This window comes from Sus scrofa, chromosome 3 (assembly GCF_000003025.6).
Source record: "Sus scrofa isolate TJ Tabasco breed Duroc chromosome 3, Sscrofa11.1, whole genome shotgun sequence".
Lineage (NCBI taxonomy): Eukaryota > Metazoa > Chordata > Mammalia > Artiodactyla > Suidae > Sus > Sus scrofa.
The window spans coordinates 48779633-48788043 of NC_010445.4; positions in this window are offsets into that span (position 1 = coordinate 48779633).

Sequence of the window (8411 nt, forward strand, 5' to 3'; positions counted from 1 at the left end):
TATCTATTAATCCCAGACTCCTAATTTATCCCGCCCTATCCTTTCTTTTGGTAATCACAAGTTTGTTTTCTATGTCTGTGAGTATATTTCTGTTTTGTCAATAAATTCATTTATATCATTTCATTTAATTCCACATATAATATGTATATTTATACTCCACAAAAATATCCTAGAATATTTGTCTTTCTGACTTCCTTCACTCAATATGTTAATCTCTAGATCTATCCATGTTGCTGCAAATGGCATTGTTTCATTCTTTTTTATGGTTGAGTAATATTCTATTGTATGACATCTTCTGTATCCATTCTTCTATTGATGGACATTTATGTTGTTTCCATGTCTTGGCTATTGTGAATAGTGCTGCAGTTAACAATGGGGAACCTGTATCTTTCTGAACTAGAGTTTTCATCTTTTCAAGATATACACCCAGTCGTAGGATGGCTGGATCATATGATAATTCTTTTTTAAGGAGCTTCCATGCTGTTTTCCATAGTGACTGCTCCAGTTTCCATTCCTATCAACCCATCTGATTTTTTGGAATTACTATATGTTGGGTTATTTTTCATCTCTGCTTGTTCAATTTCAGAATCTTTTTTTCTCTCATCATGCTTACAATTTTCTATCTCTTTGGGTTTTAAAAGTTTCTTAAGTGGCACCGACATTCTTCTTCTGTTGCTCTTCCTTGGATGTACAGTCACCAATCTGAAGCCCGTAGGTGGGGGCTGTGGACTAATTTGGATGGAACTGACTCTATCAGATACGTCACCCTTCTGCATGACCCCATGCATCTCACAGTTTCTCCGTGAGTGTTCTTTCTCTGGGTCTTGGATACTTTTCTAGGCAATAGTTTATTGATGGCTTTTGCCTCAACCCTCTTGTGGGGCCTGGTACTGAATCTCTGCGGAGAGAACAAAAATTTCTGACATGGAAGGGTCTAAGTCCGCTGCTCAATCCAACCCTTTTACCACTGACAACATGCTGACGTACAAAATTCCAGAGTTTAAAGGACCTGCCGAGACATCTACAGATAGATATCTAGATGCCAGGAGAGAGTGAGAACACAGATCTGTGCTCCCAACACAGAGTTCTTTCCCTCTAACAGGCAATTCCCAGTGCCCAAGACACCCAGGAGTCTTCCTTCTCCCACCAGAAACGCATCTGTCCCTTTAACAGAGTGTGAGCATTGGTTAGATTCATTTAAATGTCCCAGGCACCCACACTGCAAGAAAACCAAGTTCTGTCAGCTGAGATTTAACCCACATTTCAATTGCTAAAATAAGGCCAGGCCATTTACACCCATGAACACACACAGTAGGCCAATATTTAGGGAGTGAAGGTGTATGATTATGGAAATATTCCAGTAGCTGAAGACTCTTTTTTTTTTTTTTTGGCCACACCCATGGCTTATGGAAGTTCCCAGGCCAGGGATTAAATCCGAGCCACAGCTGTGACCAACACCACAGCTGCAGCAACAGTGGATCCTTAACCCTCTGCTCTAGGCATGGGGTCAAACCCACGCTGCCTCAGAGACAACACCAAATCCTTAACCCACTGCACCGCAGTGGGAACTCCTGAAGCCTCCTTTTTAAGCAACAAAAGATTTTCTTCTGCTGCACTTTCCTGGAAGTGGTGACACCAATGCTTGCGAAGCATTAGTCTACATGACAGGCCCCTGGAGAACTCTGAATCCTGGTGAGAATGTTCTAGACACCATTCCTGTAGCAGAAGCCATGCTGGGGTCTGTTCCACCCTCAGCGCATGACTGGATCTGGGCAGCTTTCACAACCTCCATCACCACCCAACCCCTGCCCCTGCCGCAAGCTCAGTGTCCCTGAGGACAGTCCCCAAAACTGGACAGGATGTGCATTTCTAGATCTCTCAGCCCCTCCTGGTGCAGTGTTGGACTCGGTGAGACCCAGTCTGGGCTGTGGTCATGACTTACTGTCTCCGTGGGACACACACATGGGGACAGAGTGACAGCTGGAGATGTTGCCACCACCAAGAGCCCATTGCTGGTTCCTCTACTCCTTGATCATTTGGCAACTCCACCTTCTGCACAGTTTCACTGTAACTTCACTTTTCATACAGTGCTTTAAATAAAATCTTAACAAGTTTCCATTAAACTCTCATAAAAGCATAATGTATTTCCATTAACTCTTGTTTTATCGATAGTCATAGCCACAACTCATTTAGTGTATTATTAAGAATGCACAGCCAGGAATATCTGGTTTTTGCCCTTTGGGGTTAAGATTCCATAACATTAAAGCCAGAGATCACATCACTCCCCTGGGTCAAGGATCACACTAGGGAAATTTCCGACAGTGGAAACTTGCCAATCGGAAAGAGAGACCAATTTTCCATTCAGCTGCCCAAGTGTCCCCAAAGAGATGACATTTCATTTAAGGATCGGAATGTGATTTCAGCAGATACCCCTTTGATTACAGGCAGGAACAGCCAAGCTCACTCCCTGGCTGGAGACAGAGTATGGGGGTGGGGGAAAGAAGGGCTGGGGAGGGGGAGGGCTAAGGGCTCAGCAGAAAGAAAAGCCATGAGTCTGTGTCTCCAGAGAGGAGAAAAGAACAAGTTTCTACCTTTGTGAGAAGCAGTGACAGGGACAAAAAGGTCAGGAAGCACCTTGCATTTCCTAGCCAAGGTCAGGGTGGATTCACAGGGTAGCCAGGTTGCTGAATCACTCATTATAATGATGACGTGTAGAAACACCCTTTGCCTCACCGACACTGAGAGGGGTAACCTGAGTGGGGAGGAGGAGGGCTCTGAGCAAGCTCCAAGGAGTGTGTGTCTGTGAGCGATCATCTAATCCCCTCATCTGGCCAAAAACCAGTGGCCCTCGGCTTCCTCCAACAAAAAGGAGTCCTTCAGGACACGACTTTTGGAATTTCCATGCTGGTTCCAAACATCAGTGGGTTAAGGAGCCCACCTCAGAGTTCCTGCTGTGGCTCGGTGGGTTAAGAATCCAACTGCAGTGGCTCAGGTCACTTCGGAGGTGTGGGTTCGACCCCTGCCCTGGGAACTTCCATATGCTGTGGGTGCAACCACAAAAAGAAAGAAAGGAGGGAGGGAGGGAGGAAGAAGGAAGGAAAAAGAAAAAGAAAAAAAGCCCACCCACAGCCAGGGTATTACAGGTAAGGTCTCCCCTTCATCCACCAAAGCCTATTCGGGGAGAGACACCTGATTTTGCTTATCTAAGGAGAATAAGAACAATAAAATGATTCTCCCCAATCCATTCCCCATTCTGCCATCAGAAAGATTTTTTTTTTTTAAGGAAAAACCGATTATGTCACGCTTCCAGTTAAAGTAATGCTTCTTACTACTTTGTGATAAAGCTCTCCAACCCTAACCCAGCTTGCCTGTCCTACTCCCCACCTCTAGCTTCCAGCAACTCCCCATTGCCTCCCACCAGCCACGGTGGCCCTTCCTGACCAGCACCTTCACCCATCTCCACCCAACCCATCCTCTCTCTCTTTTCTGTCCCCGGAGACCAGGCTCCTGTCTGTCACAGCACCTAGCTCGCTATGCTTTACACTGAAGGACGTTATTATTTGACTCATGGGTGTTTTGCCTTTAAAACTTTTTTTTTTTTTTTTTTTTTTTGGCTGCACCTGCTAGGGGCTGAATCAGAACTACAGCTGCCAGCCTACACCACAGCTACAGCAATACAGGATCTGAGCCCCGTCTGTGACCTACACCACAACTCATGGCAATTACGGATCCTTAACCCACTGAGTGAGGCCAGGGATTGAATCCTCATGGATCCTAGCCAGGTTTGTTAACCACTGCACCACAATGGAAACTCCTGCCCTGAAACTATTGATTCCATGAAGTGGGCAAGTGCATCTTTTCATTCACCAGCATGTCCTCAAATGAACATCAGCTGTAAAAACAAAAAACAAAAAACAAAACCCTTCTCCCTTGTTTTATAGGCAGTAAAACACTAATTGTTTCTAATAGGCTCATTTAGAATGACAGCTCATCTTACACTAGAGTAATCATATAACATTAGTAGTATACACTGTTTTCATTTTTGTAATTTTTAAAAGATCATTGAAGCCTTCTAAAATTGTCCTTAAAAAGCTATGAGCGTTCATATCTTGTGGATACAATGATAAAAAGAGCAGAGTAAAAAAAAAAAAAAAAACAAACTATATTTTTTCATTACAGGGCATCTAAAAAGTCCATTTATCCACCTCCTAATCTTAACCCACATAATGGAGGTCAGTGCCCCACACTAGGGCTGGGGTTTCCTGACTGCAGAAGGAACTCTATGCTGGAAAGCTCTTTCTTATGGGACTGCCTTATGCCCATGTGTTATGGGGTGTTTAGCACCATCCTCGACCTCTATCCACTAGATGTTAGTGGTACCTCTACCCCAGAAACAAACAAAAATGTTTCTAGACACAGTCACATGTCACATGGGGGGAAGGTGTGGACTGTCCCATTGAGAACCACTACACTGACCCAGGAACACTGATGCAGACCTGATGCTCTCCCAAGGAGAGCACCTAGCATCCATCATCACCATCATCTTTATCATCACCCTCATCACCACCACCACCATCAACACCATCATCACCACCACCACCGTCACCACCACCATCATCACCTTCACCCTCATCACCACCATCACCACTACCACCCTCATCACCACCACCACCAACACCATCGTCACCACCACCACCATCAACACCATCATCATCACCACCACCATCACCACCATCACTCTCATCACCACCATCACCACTATCAACACCATCATCATCACCACCACCATCATCACCATCACCATGATCACCACCACCCTCATCACCCCCATCACCATCATGACTTCTCTGCACCTTAGTGACACCACTCCAGCCCCTTCCATAACAAAGAATCCCGTCTTCTCATCCAGCTGTTTCAGGTGACTTGCTTCCCGGCATTTCTAGCACACTTACAAGAAAGCACCGTCTGAACTCAAGGTGCCACTATTTCATTTCAAATACTCTGGTGGGGGGTAGGGAGTGGGAGAAAGACATCAATCTATCTGTGAGATGATATTTTGAAAACAGGGGAAATCATCCAGGCCATTGCTTTCCAGAGTGAAGGTAAAAGAATTAATGACACCAAGGATTTAGAGAGTATGCTTTATTCCGTGTGACAGTGAGATGACTCACCTCCCACAGGTAGTTAGTTCTAGGAACTATTGATTTAGTAATTCAAACACACACACATGAAATAATAGTCTAAACAAAATCTAACAGATCTAATAAAAATTTAAGTTCATGTATACAATGAAACGAAGTTTTATATTTCATTTTGAATAGTGTGTTGTACCACAGATTCTAGCACCCCTTTCATCTTTATTGGTTTAATTAGATAAAGTAAAGGGGTGTGATTTATGCTTACCTAGTCTTTACATCTAAAAATTAAATGTCTGGGAAACCAAATCAAAACCAAATTTCCATATTTATGTTCATATTCTTATCGCTTGAAAATTTCTGAACATCTAAGCTAGAACAGTCTTAAAAACTTTTATTACAGAGAGTTCCTGTCACAGCTCAGCAGAAACGAATCTGACTAGCACCCATAAGGACGCAGGTCCAATCCCTGGCCTTGCTCAGTGGGTTAAGGATCTGGCATTGCCATGAGCTGTGGTCTAGGTTGCAGACGCAGCTTGGATCCTACATTGTTGTGGCTGTGGCGTAGGCCAGTGACTACAGCTCTGATTCAACCCCTAGCCTGGGAACTTCCACGGGTGTGGCCCTAAAAAGCCAAAAAAGTAAAAATAAAAAAATAAAAACATTTATTACAGGATCAAGTCACTTGTGGAGTCTCTTGCTTTGCATATTGAGGGCTTTTGTTTGTTCGTTTTTTGCTTTTTATTTGTGCTGGAGCAATTCATTTGTTTTTTTAAAAGGACAGAGACTTATTTTGAAGGTAAAACAAACTTTTGAATTTGCTCTAAAAATGACAACAAATAGGGAAAATATATATATACATTCATTAAATGAAAATACAGGGATGACCATTTTTAAGGTCTGAGTTGGCTTTGACATCTAAACTTTACTTACTTTGTCCAGTAATCAGGTTGGGTGAATTTAGGGTCATTTTGGGTCACCCTTTAGAGAAAAGGCAGAGCCTGGGAACTTCCAAATGCTGTGGGTGTGGTCCCAAAAAGCAAAAAAATTAAAATTTAAATTTAAATTTAGAAAAAGCTAAAAATAAAAAAAAAGGCAGTCCATGAGAGTAGATGCTGTGTTCCAAAAACTGTACTTCATTCTTTTCCGTCCTTCCCCTTATTGAATACTCACCACAACGCTAAGAGAGGGGAGCCCCCATTTAACAGATGAGGAAATCCAAACTCTGAAAGGCTGGTACCCTTGGCCTGAAGCCAGTCTGGCCCATGATAAACTGCCCCCAGGGCACTCTGCAGTTCTGGCTGGTGTGTATTTTGTGACATAAGCGACAGAGCAAATAAGATGAATGACCATCCTACCATCTTCCCTGTTGCCTCCACAATGTCAACATCATAGAACTGGTAGGAAACCACTCTCATGTCATTGACATGCAAGCAACTTTTTCCCTAAATTAGGGAGTTCCCGTCGTGGCGCAGTGGTTAACGAATCCGACTAGGAACCATGAGGTTGCGGGTTCGGTTCCTGCCCTTGCTCAGTGGGCTAACAATCCGGCGTTGCCGTGAGCTGTGGTGTAGGTTGCAGACGCGGCTCGGATCCCGCGTTGCTGTGGCTCTGGTGTAGGCCGGTGGCTACAGCTCCGATTCAACCCCTAGCCTGGGAATCTCCATATGCTGCGGGAGCGGCCCAAGAAATAGCAACAACAACAAAGACAAAAGACAAAAAAAAAAAAAACTAAATTAGTAGTTTCTAGAGCGGGTATCTGTGGAGGAGCTGGGTCCACACTCTTCAGGAGAAAATTCTTGGTCTAAGGTAATTCTTTTTGTTGCTGGCATTCACCCTCTCATTCTAGAAAACAATGCCCTGGGGAATTTCCCTTATTTGCCAAGAGTTCTCTCTCAGATAGATTGTCTCCCTTCTTCAAAAATCATAGGATATAGTGACCTTACATTAATCTTTGCTTTTTTAGAATAGCCTTTATTTTTCTCTCTGAAAACAGATATAGCCCAACACGGCTAATACTGGTTGGTACACTTGTCCACGAGCATGAGATTTTTCTCTGTCAATTCTCTAAATATTTTCAGCATAAAATACTAAATTCCATTTTTAGGGGAAAATTCAAATTCCTTTTTTACCTTGGGATAGATTTTAACCGTGTTTCAGTTTACTTAGATATTGAGATCATTACCTCAAGGAACAACGAAAAACCCAATGTCTCTGAGCTTAAGAATTCAGGGTTCTTGCTGTATTTTAAGCCATGAGGAAATACAACTCCAAAATGAGCTAAAATTGAAAATGTAATTATTATTTTTAAGTAGCATCTGACCCATCTTTGAGCACATCTAAAAAGAAAACTGGTTTTAAAAACACAACATCGCCACCTAGCGCCCTGGATCTAAATTACGAAAAGATTAGGAAGAGGCGAGTGGAAGAAATTCCACCTTAAGCCCTTTCTTCACCTGGCAGAGTCTAATAAATACATGTATACAAAAATGACTAGGAGGAAATTTGCAACACGGCATCACCCCTTATAGCATAAAGTTGTGGGTAGGTAGGGTTGAATAAACCAGTAAGTCTTTCCACGCCACGAATGGCATTTTTGCAGGTAGGTTTACAAATTTCAAAATGTACCTAACGCCTCACAAATAGAATTCCTGCCCACACTCCCTCCAAAATTAGTTCACGTTGCCTGTGTCCACAGGGTAGAATATGAAATAGTAATATTGGGGAGTTAGGAGAATCCTTGGAGAACAACAGCTCATTCATCCATCCTTTTATGGAGGACACTCAGCTTCAGAAAGATGACAATGAGCCAAACCCACACCTCCAGGGACAGCAGGACTGGGCCACTGACCCCGTCACAAATAGAGTGTCCCTCCACTTGGCTTTCAAGTGCCCTCTACGTACGTTTTTGCCAATGTCCATCACCAAGTCAAAATGGGTGAAATGCAAATAAAGCATTTTGTGAACTGCATTCTGCTAATATTCATGTCCTAGTTTTTGTAACAGTTCACAGGTATGTAAGATGTTAACCCTAGGGGAAGCTGAGCGAGGGGTAGAGAGAAACCTCTGTATCATTTAGACCTTTTTGCAAGTTTAAAATTAGTCCAGAATTTAAAGTTGTTTTTTGTGTGTTTGCTTTTTGTTTTGCTTTATTTTTGCCACACCTTCAGCATGCAGACGTTCTGGGGCCAGGAATCGAACCTACCTTGCAGCAGTGACCACACCAGGTCCTTAATCTGCTGAGCCACTGAGGAACTCCCTAAAATTAAAAAAAAA